A 17,405-nucleotide genomic window follows, 5' to 3' on the forward strand; every position below is an offset into this window, starting at 1 on the left:
ACTACTCTTACACAAACAAGGAGTATAAACACATTAGTGGAAACAGTATTTTTATTCAAATATGAAACAATTCCGCTTATGTTTATCATCTCAGGACATTGGTAAAAATTCACTCCATTACTCCTAGGTATGCACAGGATTTTAGTCCTTTATAACTCAAATTCATCTGATTATGTTTTAAAAATATTTTTCCTTATCATTGTGGTGTTTCGCGACGGTAAAAAATATTTAAATACGCCGCTTATAAAATATATAAATTCAACTTCTTAATTCTTTACGAAAAGAAATTGAAAACACCCAAGGAGTATGAACAGAGGTGTGGAAGTTTCAAAGATGGCCGCGGATTGAAAATATCTTTCTAATTGTGTACCAACAACGCGAATGTGCCCAAAACCGGGAAACACGACCTATCACACTTACGATAGTTTCGCACTTACCAACCGTTACCTCCCAAACTGAGACAATGACACAACAAACTGCATTTGTTATTTATCCTAATTCAACTCCTCTACTCCGTCTCTATTAACATCAATACTCGACCTATTTTAACTTTCTAGAGTTTCCATGATTAGTAATACAGTGGGCTAAATGCTTAAATACTCGCTCTATATTAACTATGAAATGTGTACAGTGTATCGACTTTATACGCAATCTTCATTACTCGTCCTATATAAACTTTGACTATATGGTTTTAGTTAGCACAGATTTTTCTTAAATAATTTAATAAATATAATTAATATTAAATATTTTCTTCGTTAGTTGTTCGCCTTATTGAGCGTTACATCGTGTTGATAAAGAACAATTAAACATTCTTGAGAGACTTGACTAATATTGGCGTTTGAAATGAAGCATACGCCGGTTGCTTCGCCTTACTCAAATAGGTAGTATATAAGGGTGTCGAACTACAGCTAAAAGCAAGAACAACCGCAACTGCGAAAACCTTTGGTGGCGATCCCACCTTAGGGAGGCTAGACGTTTCTCGTAACCCTAGCTGATCGCCGCGAATGTCTTAAACCCAACGATGACGATGGAGTAGAAGCCAGGTGAACAGACTGGTGTCCATGTGGGATGGACAAAAACAGAGACCAGAAGATGGTGGTGTAGAAGCCAGGTGTACAGACTGGTGTCCATGTGGGATGGACAAAATCAAAGACCAGAAGATGGTGGTGTAGAAGCCAGGTGTACAGACTGGTGTCCATGTGGGATGGACAAAAACAAAGACCAGAAGATGGTGGTGTAGAAGACAGTAAGTACAGACTGGTGTCCGTGTGGGATGGACAAAGATCAGAAGATGGTGGTGTGAGAACTCAAGTAGAGGAGCCATTTCCGTGACTGTGAAGGCAGTTCGGAAATGGCGAACACGTTTGCTCCGATTTGGAAACTGCTAACGCGGTCACGTGGGTGTAACAACAGACACACAGACAGACAGACAGACAGACACACACGATCGTCTCTCTCTCGATCGTACCTCTCCGTGACATACGTCACTCGAAGAGGTAAAAAGATAATTACAAGTTCAGAGAACCGCGTTACATAGTGATACATTCGATTGTGTGTTCTATCGTTATCGCATTGGCCTTTTTTACACCCGGCTTATCTATTAGTAGGTCAATTATAGGTCATTTAGTTTTTTAGATACACAAACATAACAATAACATACTTGGAAAAAATGTCGCGAACGACAGACCTCCTATTCTTTGGAAATCCCTTGAGTGGAATTTGAGTGCCCATGGGACGACCCCGATTAAATGAAATCTACAGTTTGAAATTAAATACGGTTAGAAAAGGCAAGAATAAAGAAAGGTAATCTTTATTTTAAAAAATTATTATTTTTTTATTTTTCAAAAACCAGAATTTTAAGGGTCCGCGTTGCTTTTGACATAGAATTTAGTTAAAAAATCGGTAAGAGTTCGTGATCATTAGGAAGCGAATCGCTATTAGAAGTTGATATTGTGTATTTTATTCAAGAAATTTATTACATGTGCGGAAACCGTGATCGTTGTATAAAGATTACGAAGGTTGATGGGTAATTGGTTTATCAAATAGTGTATTATCTGATAAAAAATTGAGTTGCAACATATAGGCCTAGTGTTTAAACCAAATTAATCCAGTTGATACATTGTTGAGTGGGATCATTTATTGTTCATACCTACTAAATCCAACTTAAATTAAGTTCAGTTGAGTGATATAGGGTTGAAACAAACTAAATCCAAGCGATATCAAGTTTGTTGGGTGATTTAGTGTTCAAACCAATTAAATCCAACTGATATCAATTTCTGCAGAAGTCTATTAAATTAGCCTAGGAACTAGGAAGATACCAAAAGCGGGGTTGGGGACTCCTCTCTCTTTTGTAGAAATACTGAAGAAGGGCGATCTCCAGTATAGGTGCGACTCGTACGCCAAAATTTTGATTTGCCCCATTGGCTGAAAATGAATCTCTAACGTGACCGGAAAACGCCCCCTTCCACTGTAAAACCGAGCCCTCTCTACAATAGGATCAGGGGAAAGCATTAGGGCTGTCAATTTGGGAACAGTCAAGGCCATTCGGTTTTTTATGATTCCTCATAAACGTATTGAAAAAAAAAAAAACAATAGAAAAATTAACGAGCGTGGCCGTTACTTTTATATTTCTTTACAACGCAAACGTGCTATATAGTGGGATCTACCCCGTTTTCCGGTCCTTTCAGCGATTCAGCGTTCATGGGCTGAAGAAGTCACGGCCCGCTCACGTCAAGAAGGACTTCCAAGAGAGGAGCTCCAGATTTCTAACATTGTTAAGAAAGGGGGAAAATTTTACCCCCTATCCATGGAGTTAGAAGGAGTTCTTACCCCAGCAGAGGCGTACGCTATACCAGCTATTGTAATTGTTTACTTCCTAGGCTAATTTAATGGACTTCAGCTATGTGATATAGTGTTTAAACCAACTAATCCAACTGATATCAAGTTCACTTTTGTTATATAATAAAAATAATAATTATAATTATTTTTGCCAGTGTTGGATAGTATCAATAAGTTCACTAGCTAATTGGACCAAGTCATCTTGCGACTTATTGCCACTTATCTAACGCCTTTACAATGCATAGAGGGGTGGTGGCTAGCCCCTATGCCACAGCTAACCGACAGCGCCCTATACTAACTATTACCGTTAACCTCTGCAAGTTTTGATGGAAAGGAGAAACCGGGTTAGACCGCGGAGGAAAACTCCTTTAACAAGTGGGGAGAGAACTTGCAAACTCTACGCAGAAGGATTTCTTCCCAGATTTTTCACCCGGTTCCACAGTCCGGGATCGAACCCGGGATCCTCTTGCTGCGAGGCGAAAGCGCTAACCGCTACGCCACCCCACCAATTCAATGGCCCATGCAAAGTCGAAAACGACCTTTTTGCCAATGTTGTTAATTTTAATTCGATTTATAAAATAGATCATTCAGCAAGTAATATAAATAATATGGTACGTTTTTTGGCTTACACTTGAATTTAACAAGAACGATTTTTACAATTTCTTTATTGCAATTAATAGTTAGACTCGAGAATGTGTTTAGCTTATTATATAATTTTAAGTTTTCAAAATATTGGTTTTAGTATTTCAACTGATAAAAAATTGAGTTGCGTCATATATAATTCTTAAACCAAGTAAATCCAGCTGATATCAAGTTCCGTAGGGTGATATAGTGTTGTAACAATCTAATTCCAACTGATATCAAGTTCAAGTTCAGTAACAACTTATAATATATAATTATATATATTATATATTATATAATTTAATATATTTACAAAACATTGATTGTGGTAGTTTAATTGATAAAAATAGAATTTCGTCATTTATATAGTGTATAAAACAAATAAATCCAGCTGATATCAAGTTCAGTGGGATCACATAATATTCAAACCAACTAAATCCAACTCATGTTAAGTTCCGTTAGGTAGTATAGTGTTCAAACAAACTAAATACAACTGATTTCATGTTCAGTTGAGTCGTGTAAAGTTCAAACATTAAATCCAACACGATAGAATTTTCGAGTTTTATTATTTAGTTTATTTCTAAAGTGCCGGGGATGGGGGGAAGCCTCTTTCTTTGGGAGGTTGAGTTTGTATCTTTGGGGTCTTTATATTTTTTTTAATTTTTATTTATGCGCTATTTAAATACATAACGATGTAGCTACAATTTTTGCCCAGCCTCTGGGTCCTCTTGTTACTTAATACGTTTGGCAAACTGTAGGGTTAAGAATTCTTCAAAACTTTAGTTAAACACTAATATTTCCCAAAACAGCGGCCGCTATTTCTAAAACCGCAGTTCTCAACAACGTCGCTGTTTTTTGGAATCGCAGTTGCTTATTCGAGAACTGCTCTTCTGGGAACTGCTGATACTAGGTACACCTAGGTTCATTAGTTTATCATGATTTATTTATGTTCGATATTATTACCGTTTATGTCTATGTAATTTTCCGTTAAACATCTTTAAATTTTAGTAAGTGCGGTGTTAGTTTAATTTATTATGGTTTCTAGATCTAGTACTACGTTTATGACAAGTGTGTTATCAGCATAAAGAGTGAAGGAATCATCATAATCATATAGGATGATGGAATACGCATCATTAATGCTTGTAATGGCGTTTATGTAAAAGTTGAAAAAAAAGACTTGACCCTTTGGGCACGCCCCTGTAGACTGGTATATAGTAGGATAGTTTGCAACTTAATTTAGTTCGGGAATTTCTGTCTCATAGGTAAGATTTAATCCAGTCATATTCTGGACCTCAAAATCTCATGGCGTGGTGTTTTTTTCTAATAGTCGTGCCTCATCATCCATATCAAACACTTTTTTAAAGTCGACGAATACACCAATGACGTAGAAATTATCATCTAAGGCCAGTATGATTTGCTTCTAAACCCTAATATTAGCTATCTCTAATTCTCTATACACCGGAACGTTCTCGAAATCTAAATTGTTTTGGAAAGATTAGGTTGTATTTGTTGCAAAATTTGAATACCGTATAGTGAAAGCATTTAGCGAAAATTTTGGCTAGGAATGATAGAACCGATACCGGTCTGTAGTTAGGCAGAGTATTTTTATATCCTTTCTTATATATTGGTATTATAATTGCTTAATTCTTTTAGTGAGTCAGGTTATTCCCCAGAACTAAAGGAAAGGTTAATCAATAATGTAATGAGCGTTACCATATAGGGAACTGGCAATTTTATTATTTTTGTTGCGAGGTCATCAAAGCCAGGTTTTTTGTATCATTCCACATACTTCTTCTCTATCAGTTAAGGCAAATGTATTTGAGAGATAATATAGTCTTCAAACCAACTAAATCCAACTGATATCACGTTCAGATGGGTGATTTAGTATTCAAACCAACTAAATCCAACTGATATCACGTTCAGATGGGTGATTTAGTATTCAAACCAACTGATATCAAGTTCACTTGGGTGATAATTTTTAAATCAATTAAATCCAACTGATATCTAGTTCAATTAGGCGATATAGTGTTCATAACAAATAAAATCCAACTGATATCAACTTCAGTTGGGTGATATAGTGTTCAAGACAACTAAAATCCAACTGATATATTGTTCAGTTGGGTGATATACTCTTCAAACCAACTAAACCTTTTTGAACTGATATGAAGTTCAGTTGAGTGAGAGTATTCTAACCAACTACATACAACTCATATCAAGTAAACTTGGGTGATATAGTTTTTAAATCAACTAAATCCAACTGATATCAAGTTAAGTTATTTAAAATAGTGTTCAAATTTCAAACCAACTATAATCAAACTGATATCAAGTTCAAAGCAATTAAATCTAACTGGTATCAAGATCAGCTAGGTGATATACTGTACAAGGCAACTAAAATCTAACTGATTTTAAGATCAGTTGAGTGATAGTGTTCAAACCAACTAAATCTAACTGATATCAAGTTCAGTTTGGTGTTAGAGTGTTCACACCAACAAAATTCATCTGATATCAAGTTCAGTTTGGTTTTACAGCATTCAAACAAACTAAATCCGACTGTTATCAAGTTCAGTTGTGTGATATAGTAACCAATCCAGCTGATATATAATTGAATATCATGAAATAATGTTTACGCCAAGTGATATCAAATTGAATTTGACCAAATAATGCTTAATCCAAGTGATATAAAATTTAGTAAATGAAATTCAAGTTTGATGTAATTTACCACATCTTTTTTTAAAATTACTACTCTTTTCAATTTTTACTCTTAATCATTTCCAGCCCAAATTTCAAGAATCAGTACGACCAACGATATGGAAAATCCAAATGGCATCAAGTAAAATGGCAAACTGATAGCGAATAAGTTGATGTTGGTTTCGGCATTTATTGGTTTTACCCAATTTAAGTAGTCCCTGATATATCGACTGGTGAACTCGAAATAATCCAAGGGCTTAGTTTCAAAAATAACAAGCATTCTGCAATGAAATTGCCTTGTATTATTAAAAATCAATAGTAAACAATAATAGGGATGCATATAAAGGTGGAATAAATTGGCCATATTTTTAGCTTAATCAAAAAACCACCCGTAGGTCCCAAAGTTTTGGCTACCATTTAATATATGTCGCATTGGTTTTTAGCCATATCGTAGTATACGATAGGCTCTTAGTTTGACCCGAGCCGTCCGTAGTAGTAGTAGTAGTAGTGCCCGGGGTTGTCGCTTCGTTATCGTCAGATTTTAGCTTAAAAGGAACTTTATATTACCACAACCCACCCATAGGGGTTACAGGGCTCGGTTAGAGATTTAATTTTAATTAAGATTTTTTCAGGTCAGACCCGGGAATCGAACCCGGATCGCTGGCGTAGTAAACATCGACTCTACCAACGAACCATAGAGACTTGATAGAAACTCCGAGTTTTTTATTATTTATTCTTATCTCTAAAATGTCGGGGTGATGTGGGGTGGGGTACCTCTTAATCTGTGGGGTCGGAAACTTTTGAATTTTTATCTGTGGAGTCGGATACTTATGAATTTGTATGTTTGGGGTTTTTATATTTATTTTCTTTTTATGTATGTGCTAATTAAATAGATAACGATTTTCCCCGTTTTTCGTTCTCGTTCGGTAGCTATCGTCATCTATGTTATGTTTGACTGGAACGTTTTGGCGGTTAATTCAAAAATGGGTTTAGATAGAGCTAACATAGTGTTAAATGAGCGTTATGCATTTGATCATTTTAGCATTGCTAGAGGTAATTCGAGGGGATAATCACTAAAATGCGTAATCACTATAACTAAACTTTCTCTTTCAAAAGTTTCTGGGCATAAGTCCTTGTTAGAAATTTATAAGATGCGATAAGTGTGCATCGGCATAAGTCTATGTTGTAAACTCATCGAGGGGATTATCACTAAAAACTATCTGTTCTTCGATTCGCCGGAATATTAGAATTACAGCATAAGTAAATTTATACGGTTATAATTTAATCACTGTTTAGAGTAGGGAATCGAGGGGCTATTCACTCTGATTTTATGCACGGTAAATCATTTAAGCATTGAAAAAGATAGCGCTATTCACTCATTAGGGTAACGTATAGAGGGGTTATCCACTCATTAGGGTAGGGTATAGAGGTGCTATTCACTCGTACGATATGGCTACTATTACGAGCCCTTGGGCCGTCTTGTTCTAATCTAGCGTCAGCGCTTCTGAAACCAAAACCAAAAGTCCATTAATTTAGCCTAGGAAGTAAGCAAAATCGGGCTTGGAGACTCCCCTCTCTTGTGTAGCAATAGCAATACTGAAGAAGGGCGACATATTCGCCACCTCGCGATAACTTTACTAAGATCTCCAGTTTAGGTACGACTCCCTATTGGGAGAGAAACAGTTATTGGCTGAAAATGAACGCTGATCTCTAAAGGGACCGGAAACGCCCCCTTCCACTGTAAAACCGAGCCCTCTGTACCATAGGATCAGGGGAAGGGATTAGTTCTGTCAATTTGGAAACAGTCAAAGCCATTCGGTCTTTTAATAATTCTTCATAAAGCTATTGAAAAAAAATTAAATATGAAAAAAAAAAGAAAAAAAAAACAATTTAACGACCATGGCCGTTCCTTTTTTAATTTTTTAACGCAAACGTGCTCCATAGTGGGATCTACCCCGTTTTCTGCTGGAGTCTGCCCATTCAACAGAATACCATTGGAACGAATCCCATTCGTCCGAAAATTTCTAGCCAGTATTTTAAAATCTAGCCCAATGGCGGTTTTCTATAAAAAAGGGAATTTTTTCCCATTCAATCGAATCCCATTGGAACGAATTCCCTTCAACCGAAAGTATATTAGTTTTATAAATCATTTAACAATGTTACGCCTTTTCCAAAATATTGATGTCTACATTGACTTCTCAAATAATATGCCTTTTCCAAAACATTACTGTTATGTTTAGGTTAGGTTAGGTTAGGTTAGGTTAGGTTAAGTTAGGTTTAGGTTAAGTTAGGTTAGGTTTAAGTTAGGTTAGGTTAGGTTAGGTTAGGTTAGGTTAGGTTAGGGTTAGGTTCAGGTTAGGGCAGGTTAGGTTAGGTTAGGTCAGGTTAGGGTTAGGTTCAGGTTAGGTTCAGGTTAGGGCAGGTTAGGTTAGGTTAGGTTAGGTTAGGTTAGGTTAGGTTAGGTTTAGGTTAGGTTTAGGTTAGGTTTAGGTTAGGTTTAGGTTAGGTTTAGGTTAGGTTTAGGTTAGGTTTAGGTTAGGTTTAGGTTAGGTTTAGGTTAGGTTTAGGTTAGGTTTAGGTTAGGTTTAGGTTAGGTTTAGGTTAGGTTTAGGTTAGGTTTAGGTTAGGTTTAGGTTAGGTTTAGGTTAGGTTTAGGTTAGGTTTAGGTTAGGTTTAGGTTAGGTTTAGGTTAGGTTTAGGTTAGGTTTAGGTTAGGTTTAGGTTAGGTTTAGGTTAGGTTTAGGTTAGGTTTAGGTTAGGTTTAGGTTAGGTTTAGGTTAGGTTTAGGTTAGGTTTAGGTTAGGTTTAGGTTAGGTTTAGGTTAGGTTTAGGTTAGGTTTAGGTTAGGTTTAGGTTAGGTTTAGGTTAGGTTTAGGTTAGGTTTAGGTTAGGTTTAGGTTAGGTTTAGGTTAGGTTTAGGTTAGGTTTAGGTTAGGTTTAGGTTAGGTTTAGGTTAGGTTTAGGTTAGGTTTAGGTTAGGTTTAGGTTAGGTTTAGGTTAGGTTTAGGTTAGGTTTAGGTTAGGTTTAGGTTAGGTTTAGGTTAGGTTTAGGTTAGGTTTAGGTTAGGTTTAGGTTAGGTTTAGGTTAGGTTTAGGTTAGGTTTAGGTTAGGTTTAGGTTAGGTTTCAACGCAAGAGGGAACGAAGTATATTAAGACTTGTTCCGTTTTAATTACGATTAGTTAATACCCAAAAAGTTATAAGTCCAATATGATCTTTAATTTTTCATTTATTTAGGTACAAAATAAAATTATTTAGCTAAAACATTTTTATAAGAAGATAACTATAGAGGCTTTTTAGACCAAATTAATGCAATAATTTACCGCCAAATTCGGCTACATTTCGGTCGAATGGGATTCTGTCGAATGGGGTTGCGGTCGAATGGGTTTCGGTCGAATGGGCCAGGAGCTTTTCTGCTCCCCTTTAGAAATTCAGCGTTCAGGGGCTGAAGATGTCACGCCCCGCTCACGTGAAGTAAGACTTCCAAGAGAGGATTTCTAACAGTGTTAGGAAACGGGGAAAAACTGGAGTTTAGACGAGTTCTAACCCCAGCAGAGAGGTACGCTATACCACCTATTGTAATTGTTTGCTTCCTAGGCTACATTAGTGGACTTAAGCTTTAAGGAGAACTTCTTCTAGGTTACGGGTTTTTAACGTTTCCGTATTTTCATACACCCTTGCGAGTCTCGAAAGGGCACTGCAGCGTAAAATGTAATATAAATATATTTATATTCAAGTTTGTTTATGGGATAGAATAATCTCACAATCTTCTTAAAAAATCTTACAATCTTTTTGAAAATCTTGAAATTTTCTTGAAAACTTCATATCTCATTTAAAATTCCAAAATCTTATTGAAAACGTCATCTTAAAATCTCGAAAAAATGGTAAAATCTTAATCAAAATCATAAAACCTGTGGTGAAAACCTCAAAATCCTAATCTAAGGTCATAAGGAGGCACCTGCCGTGTTGGGTTTAATAATTTAACCCAACACGGGTGGTAAAGTAATCGGTAATAGATTGCTTAAAGTAGTTATTGTAATCGGTAATAGATTGCTTAAAGTAGTTATTGTAATCGGTAATAGATTGCTTAAAGTAGTTATTGTAATCGGTAATAGATTGCTTAAAGTAGTTATTAAAATCGGTAATCGGATCTTTCCAAGTAGTCGGATCCGCCCAGCAATAGTTCAATTTCTCCATTCAAAATGTTGGGCGACTAGATCCATTTACAAGTTAACTATCTATACATTCATGGTAAGAATTAGTGCTAGTTCATAGTTGTCTTATGAATTCCCTTCCATTAGAATTTTACTTACCCCAGTGTAAAATATTCCGAAAATTCTATTGGTTTTCCATCGAATACAGCGCGTTCCACTGGAACTATAAATATTTCGCTAAGTAGTTCTGATTTTGAAGAGTAAAAACCTCCTTGTTCGTAAAGTCTTTGCAAATATTTTTCATCTGGATCGCTCAAAGCGCTTTGCATGGCGAAATTTAATATAAATTCACTAATCATCAACGCCTTGTTGTGTATTATTTCTTCGTAAAAATATATGCTCATAAGGTCAGCGCCGAAAAATAGGTTCTCTTGTACAATTTGTAACCATTTTTGCCGTTTTGAATCGGTTTTCGCCTATTTTAAATAAGAAAGTAACATAAATAAAAAATTAATTATTGAAAAATATGTGCGGAAGTTTTTGACTTGAATCACAGCGTATTCCAAACAATCTCTTAGCAAGATTGTTTCCGATCACCTCGCCCCTTCGGGCTGGAGGCCTAATCCCGTCCAGTTTGTTACAAATCTCTTTAAAATCTCAAAATACTAAAATTTCTATTCAAAATCTAAGAAATACTAAAATTTCTCTTCAAAATCTAAGAAATCTCGAAATCTCAACTTTTAAATGAAAAATCACGAAATCTTAACTTTATCATCTAAAAACCAGAAATCGTAACCTAAAATCACAAAATCCTACCTTAAAATCTAGAAATTTTGAAATCTAAGCGTAAAATATCATAGGCTGGAAATTTCGAAATGCGCTTTGAACCTCGGAACTGTATCGCTAAATCTGGAAATATCCTGAAAAGTTGCAAAATCTTACCTCTTAATCCCGAAATCTCATTAAAAAAATCTCGAAATATCATTCAAAATCTTCTTGAAAATCTTGAAATCTAATTTAATATATGAAAATCTTGAAATCTAATTTAATATATGAAAATCTTGAAATCTAATTTAATATATTAAAAACTTATTCTAAACCTCATTGAAAATCTTAACTCAAAATTTCGTTGAAAATATTAAAATATTTAAACCTCGAACAAGATGTCAAATATTCGAATTTCACTCACAAGGTTGGGGTTACAAGTCATATTTTTTCTCTGCTGAACGGGCGAACAAGCGAAATGCCTTGTGGAACGTAAATGCCTATCTAGACTGACACATTTTGCGCGTTCGCATATTCGCTTTCTTTGTTTTCAAGACTGCGCTACTGTCCACATTGGGGTTTCGCTACTTTGCGTCCTCACCTCGCCAAGATACAAATTTCCTGCGATTAGACTAAGAATTTTGCGCTTTCGCGATAAAAGCACCAATCACTGACGAGAGGAATGATGGGGTGTGGAGGGCTTCGATAAGTTTCGTATATTTGTCACATTTTCACAATGGCGGAAGCAGCTTTCAATTCAGTGACTCAGTCGAGTCACTGTTAGTAAATATGGACAACAAATATGGTGCAATGATTGCTAAAATTTTATTGCCTGTCAAAATAATAAAAACGAAGTATTTGCGTGTATCTGAACAGTAGCGCAAATGTCTTTCATGATCTGTTGAGAAGATGCGAATAGACGAAGGCGCGAACACGCGAGCCCGAGCCTTATGTGGACAAAGGTTAAGAGATGGAAATCCACAATACGTCAATCCATGCTGTCATCCACCCGTTCCTTTGTTTATTTTATTTCTATTTGTTCCGCACGTTTACCAAAAATCCAAAATTAAACTATGGTTAAATGAAATAATAGAACTACTTCTTCTTACCCAATTTTTTAGAACATCATGCATGTAACCTTTCTCCATCACACGTGGTTCTATCTTCGTTTGACTAATTAAGTCCTCCAAATTGTCGATATAAGCGAAATTTTCGAGATAAAATTCTGATTTCAAAAAACAGCCCAAGTAGCAGAGGAAGAAAGTGAGCGACATGAACCATGTGAACAGAAGAATTTTGACACTTGGATGATCTTCCCAAGTGTTCAGAGCTAATATGGTAAAATTGCCATCAATGCGAAACTATTTCAATTTCATGACGGTCGTTAACAACTTGTACTAAGAGGGTTTTTATCTCTGCGAGTCACGATGACGTCACGGAACTACTTTTACATTACCAGCTTAGGCACACTACTACCTTTAAACGTAAATTTCTACTAGATAAAGGCACATTAGCGTTCTTATATTGGAGGCTATTGAAATTGTCTAAAAAAAATATGATTAGGCTGATATTTCTTACTCCACATCTTTGCCAACTTCCTCATTTTAGGGGCCAATATTTTGGGGGCTCGTACCTTTGTAACTAAATATTTTAGACTTCATGTACTTCGAAACTTTTCACTGAGAACACACCCTTTTATTTATGACATACTTATCAGAAACACCCTGTATATAGCCTAAACCCTCATTTTGACGCTGTAAAATACAATGAAAGGTAATTGATGTTTTATTTGTTCGAAATGTTCCGAAAAGTAAACACTCAAGGCCCGATGTAAGATGAATTAAAATTAGAGTTTTGTTTTTTTGTGTCCATTATTAACGGTTCAGAAGGATCCAAAAAGTCAATACTCATTAAAATAAATAAGTTTGAGTTTTTAATAGAAGAAAGTGTCATGATGGCAACTAGCTCAGATAAAGATCTTAATTGTTTTGTAGCTTCGAAAATTCCATTCTTTTTGTGCAAATTCTCTTTTAATTTGGCTAGAGATAAGTCAGCTTTGATATTGTCTAAGATTAACTGTCATGCAAGCAAACTGAGAATTCAGGTGTGAATGTAGCTTTGAACATAGAGGGTATACAGTAGAGGAGTAGACTCTTGGGCTTTTACCAATACATAAGATAAACTTAATAAACGGCAATGATACGCCTGACAAGTTTAAAAGTTAAGATCCCTACTCCCTAGTAATATGAAGGTCTATTGTTTTTATTCATAAAACGCAAGCCCTATGAAGGTTTATCTATTTTCTTCCAAATGTCTTTAATTGATAACTATTACTATAATATACTTTGGCGTTGCCTAGTACATCAGCTTTTTAAAGCCTTTTTAAAGACGGGAGTCACACCCACATGTACTCACGTTCGAAGAAGATGAGTGAAAACAGGTCAAATACATTCCACAAAAAAGATTTCACGAAAGTAACTGAGTTACGGACATGATTCGTTTTCCGAAAGTAATCCACGTAAGACATAAGTAGAGATATTGTGACAAGGCTTAACAGCAGGCAAATAATGGTCTGAAATATGTAAAAGATTTAATGTGGAAATATTAAACTAGTGCTAAGGTTGTTTTTACTTGGATATCTGTATTCAAGAAGTCCATTGATGATGTTAATATCTGCTCTGGTGGTGAAGATGTAATATATATATTGGCAGAAGCGAAAAGGCCTTTGAACGTCCATCTACTACTGTTGTATAATATATTGAAGTTATACGGTATTCCAACGTACTGCATATTCTTTGAAAATAAATAGATGCTTATTTTTAACTGTGACGATAGAATGTTAGTCCAAACGTTTGAACTCTGCTTTGTTCTTTTAATCACCTCTAGTAACTCAGGTTGGGATTCCAGATGGTTAAAGTCAAAATAGGTGAAGTTATTCCATACAAGCCTTTTAGTAGTAAAACATTTGTTGGACGATACATCAGGATTAAAGGGGATTATAAATGGTTTAGATTACGGTAGACCTAAATAGCTAGGTATATAATACTTCCCAAGCATGTAAGTACTTTAACTAGCTTTCCGACAGTATATAATTTCTTTAACTTTATAATTTTTTAAACCAACATGGTTTTGTTTAAACACTCCTTCGGTGTATAACATTAAATTCTTCATTTTATATTGGACTAGCTAAGCTAGCCGGAGTAGCCCGGGTGTTTCAAGGGTATTGAACCTGCTGGCTGTCTTTGTAGACAGGAAGTAGTAGAATTTTGAATATAATAGAATGACTGAATTCTTAACGGTGTATATTGAAAATAATGTAAGAAAAAGGCAAAGGAACCTTTTTAACAACTTTCTTGAATTGCTGAAATCTGAACCGTGAACTTGGAAACAAAGCAGATGCCTGAAAGTCTGACTGTTTTTGACTAGTTTACTCTGCTACTAAATATTATTTTCTTCGTACACGGTTCAGAATTCTATAATAGAGAAATTTTGTAGAAATGGCTCGGAAATTATTAGGGTAAAGTGGGAACTTTTACTAGGAACTTTGCTATTTTCACCACGGTAGGACTGTTCACGAGCCGAGCTGAGCGAGCTTTTTAAAGCTCGGCTCGACTCGAGCCGAGCTAGATCTTGCTACTACGACTCGAAATGCTATCCCATGTTTAGAAATGTAGTGGTTTAGTAAAACCCGCTCGGTAAAAAGTGAAGAAATCGTTATATGCTCACAGATATAGGCGAGTGAAAGCAAATTTTCCAACGCTTTATGTCACGTAAAAGTAAAACGGAACGCTAATGGTGGAGAGAAGGACTATAAGCAAAGCACTATTTCAGTGACTAAGCTCGCGAGCCGGTTCGCGAGCTTAGTGGCTCGATGACTATCAGCTCGGCTCGGCTCGACCTTAAAAAAACTCGCTCGTTAATTTATCGAGTCGCTAAATTGTCAGCTCGAACTCGCCTCGCTCGTCACGAGCCGGGCTGGATCGAGCTAGAGCCAAGCCGCCTTTTTTCCACTCGAGCCGAGCCGAGCTTTTAGAAAGCTCGCTCAGCTCGACTCGTGAACAGCCCTAGCCCTTAAGGAAAGATTGTTCTAGAGGGATTAATGAAAGATTGCTCAAGAGGGATTAAGGAAAGATTATTCTAGAGGGATTAAGGAAAGATTGTTCTAGAGACGTTAAGGAAAAATTATTCTAGAGGGGTTAAGGAAAGAGTTCTAGAGGGGTTAAGGAAAGATTGTTCTAGAGGGGTTAAGGAAAGATTGTCCTAGAGGGGTTAAGGAAAGATTGTTCTAGAGGGGTTAAGGAAAGATTGTCCTAGAGGGGTTAAGGAAAGATTGTTCTAGAGGGGTTAAGGAAAGATTGTTCTAGAGAGGTTAAGGAAAGATTGTTCTAGAGACGTTAAGGAAAAATTATTCTAGAGGGGTTAAGGAAAGAGTTCTAGAGGGGTTAAGGAAAGATTGTTCTAGAGGGGTTAAGGAAAGATTGTTCTAGAGGGGTTAAAGAAAGATTGTTCTAGAGGGGTTAAGGAAAGATTGTTCTAGAGGGGTTAAGGAAAGATTGTTCTAGAGGGGTTAAAGAAAGATTGTTCTAGAGGGGTTAAGGAAATATTTTTCTAGAGGGATTAAGGAAATATGGTAGTATAAGGGTTAAGGAAAGATGGTGGTATAAGAGTTATGCAGAGATGGTGGTATAGGGTTAAAGCAAAGATACAACTAGCGGAGTTAAGCATATAAATTAGTTTTTTTTTAAAGTAGATCATGCACGCATTTAGAGTTTTTTACTATAATGCACTCAATAGCTAGAGGCAATCAAATAATTAGGATGTAATTTGCGCAGTGTCATCTGGTTTTCTACCGTTATTAAATAACCAGTGGAACTCTAAAATTACTTGGCGTTTGCACGGTAAGTTTTCTTTTTAGCTTAAACAAATCAAGAACTTCAGAAAAATCAAAGAAAAGAACTTTAAAACTCTAAAATGGGGAAGAATTAAACCATACTCGGTAAAATCGAGAAGTAAACCGTGGTAATTTTTGGATTTTACAAATATAAATGGTTCGGTACGTTACGTAATATTGTGAATCCTGTAGCAGTAGTCAATGTAGGTATTAATGATTTGAAATGACTGTGGAAACATTAAAGTTTCCTGTAAAAAATGAAAAAATGCGACGATTTGAAAATTATACTAATCCTTTCGCTCAACACAAGGACCAGAACAATAAAGGACAACGGTCGTTTTACGTGTTTATGTCTGGATGGTACATTTAAGAGAAAGGCAAATACGATAGCAACTGACTTGACAGACCCAATAACGATAAAAGGAAGGGGAAATACGAAGAAAATAGGAATTTAAGAGATGGCGCAAATACGAACACGACCGGAACAGGAAAATATGGTCTCGCCGATTTGGTCGCGGGACTATTTGGTCTCGTGATTTTTTGGTCTCGGGACTATTTGGTCTCGTGATTTTTTGGTCTCGGGACTATTTGGTATCGTGATCATTTGGTCTCGGGACTATTTGGTATCGTGATTATTTGGTCTCGGGACGGTTTGGTCTCGTGATTATTTGGTTACCTAATTAGTTGCCACCTTTTCCAAAACAATGGTCCCAATAATTAGTTGCCACCTTTCCAAAACAATGGTCCCAATAATTAGTTGCCACCTTTTCCAAAACAATGGTCCCAATAATTAGTTGCCACCTTTTCCAAAACAATGGTCCCAATAATTAGTTGCCACCTTTTCCAAAACAATGGTCCCGATAATTAGTTGCCATCTTTTCCAAAACAATGGTCCCAATAATTAGTTGCCACCTTTTTCCAAAACAATGGTCCCAATAATTCGTTGCCACCTTTTCCAAAACAATGGTCCCAATAATTAGTTGCCACCTTTCCAAAACAATGGTCCCAATAATTAGTTGCCACCTTTTCCAAAACAATGGTCCCAATAATTAGTTGCCACCTTTTCCAAAACAATGGTCCCAATAATTAGTTGCCACCTTTTCCAAAACAATGGTCACAATAATTAGTTCCCATCTTTTCCAAAACAATGGTCCCAATAATTAGTTGCCACCTTTTTCCAAAACAATGGTCCCAATAATTCGTTGCCACCTTTTCCAAAACAATGGTCCCAATAATTAGTTGCCACCTTTCCAAAACAATGGTCCCAATAATTAGTTGCCACCTTTTCCAAAACAATGGTCCCAATAATTAGTTGCCACCTTTTCCAAAACAATGGTCCCAATAATTAGTTGCCACCTTTTCCAAAACAATGGTTCCAATATTATTTCCCACCTTTTCCAAAATATTGTCCTATTAATTAGCTGCCACCTTTTCCAAAATATTGTCCTA

General features: G+C 36.1%; 1 long non-coding RNA gene across 1 annotated transcript; it reads right to left on the reverse strand.

The window, feature by feature from the left end:
- Positions 1 to 13,461: 13,461 nt before the first annotated feature.
- LOC149602786 (uncharacterized) lies at positions 13,462 to 14,072 on the reverse strand. Its single transcript, XR_016377039.1, has 3 exons — positions 13,946 to 14,072; positions 13,697 to 13,858; positions 13,462 to 13,637 (listed from the first exon to the last, which is right to left on the reverse strand). It is a non-coding gene; the product is annotated as an uncharacterized LOC149602786 (long non-coding RNA).
- Between the last annotated feature and the right edge of the window lie 3,333 nt (positions 14,073 to 17,405).

Source organism: Phalangium opilio, unplaced genomic scaffold, assembly GCF_054372755.1.
Source record: "Phalangium opilio isolate 3A_F unplaced genomic scaffold, DU_Popi_V2 ptg000352l_1, whole genome shotgun sequence".
NCBI classification, from domain to species: domain Eukaryota; kingdom Metazoa; phylum Arthropoda; class Arachnida; order Opiliones; family Phalangiidae; genus Phalangium; species Phalangium opilio.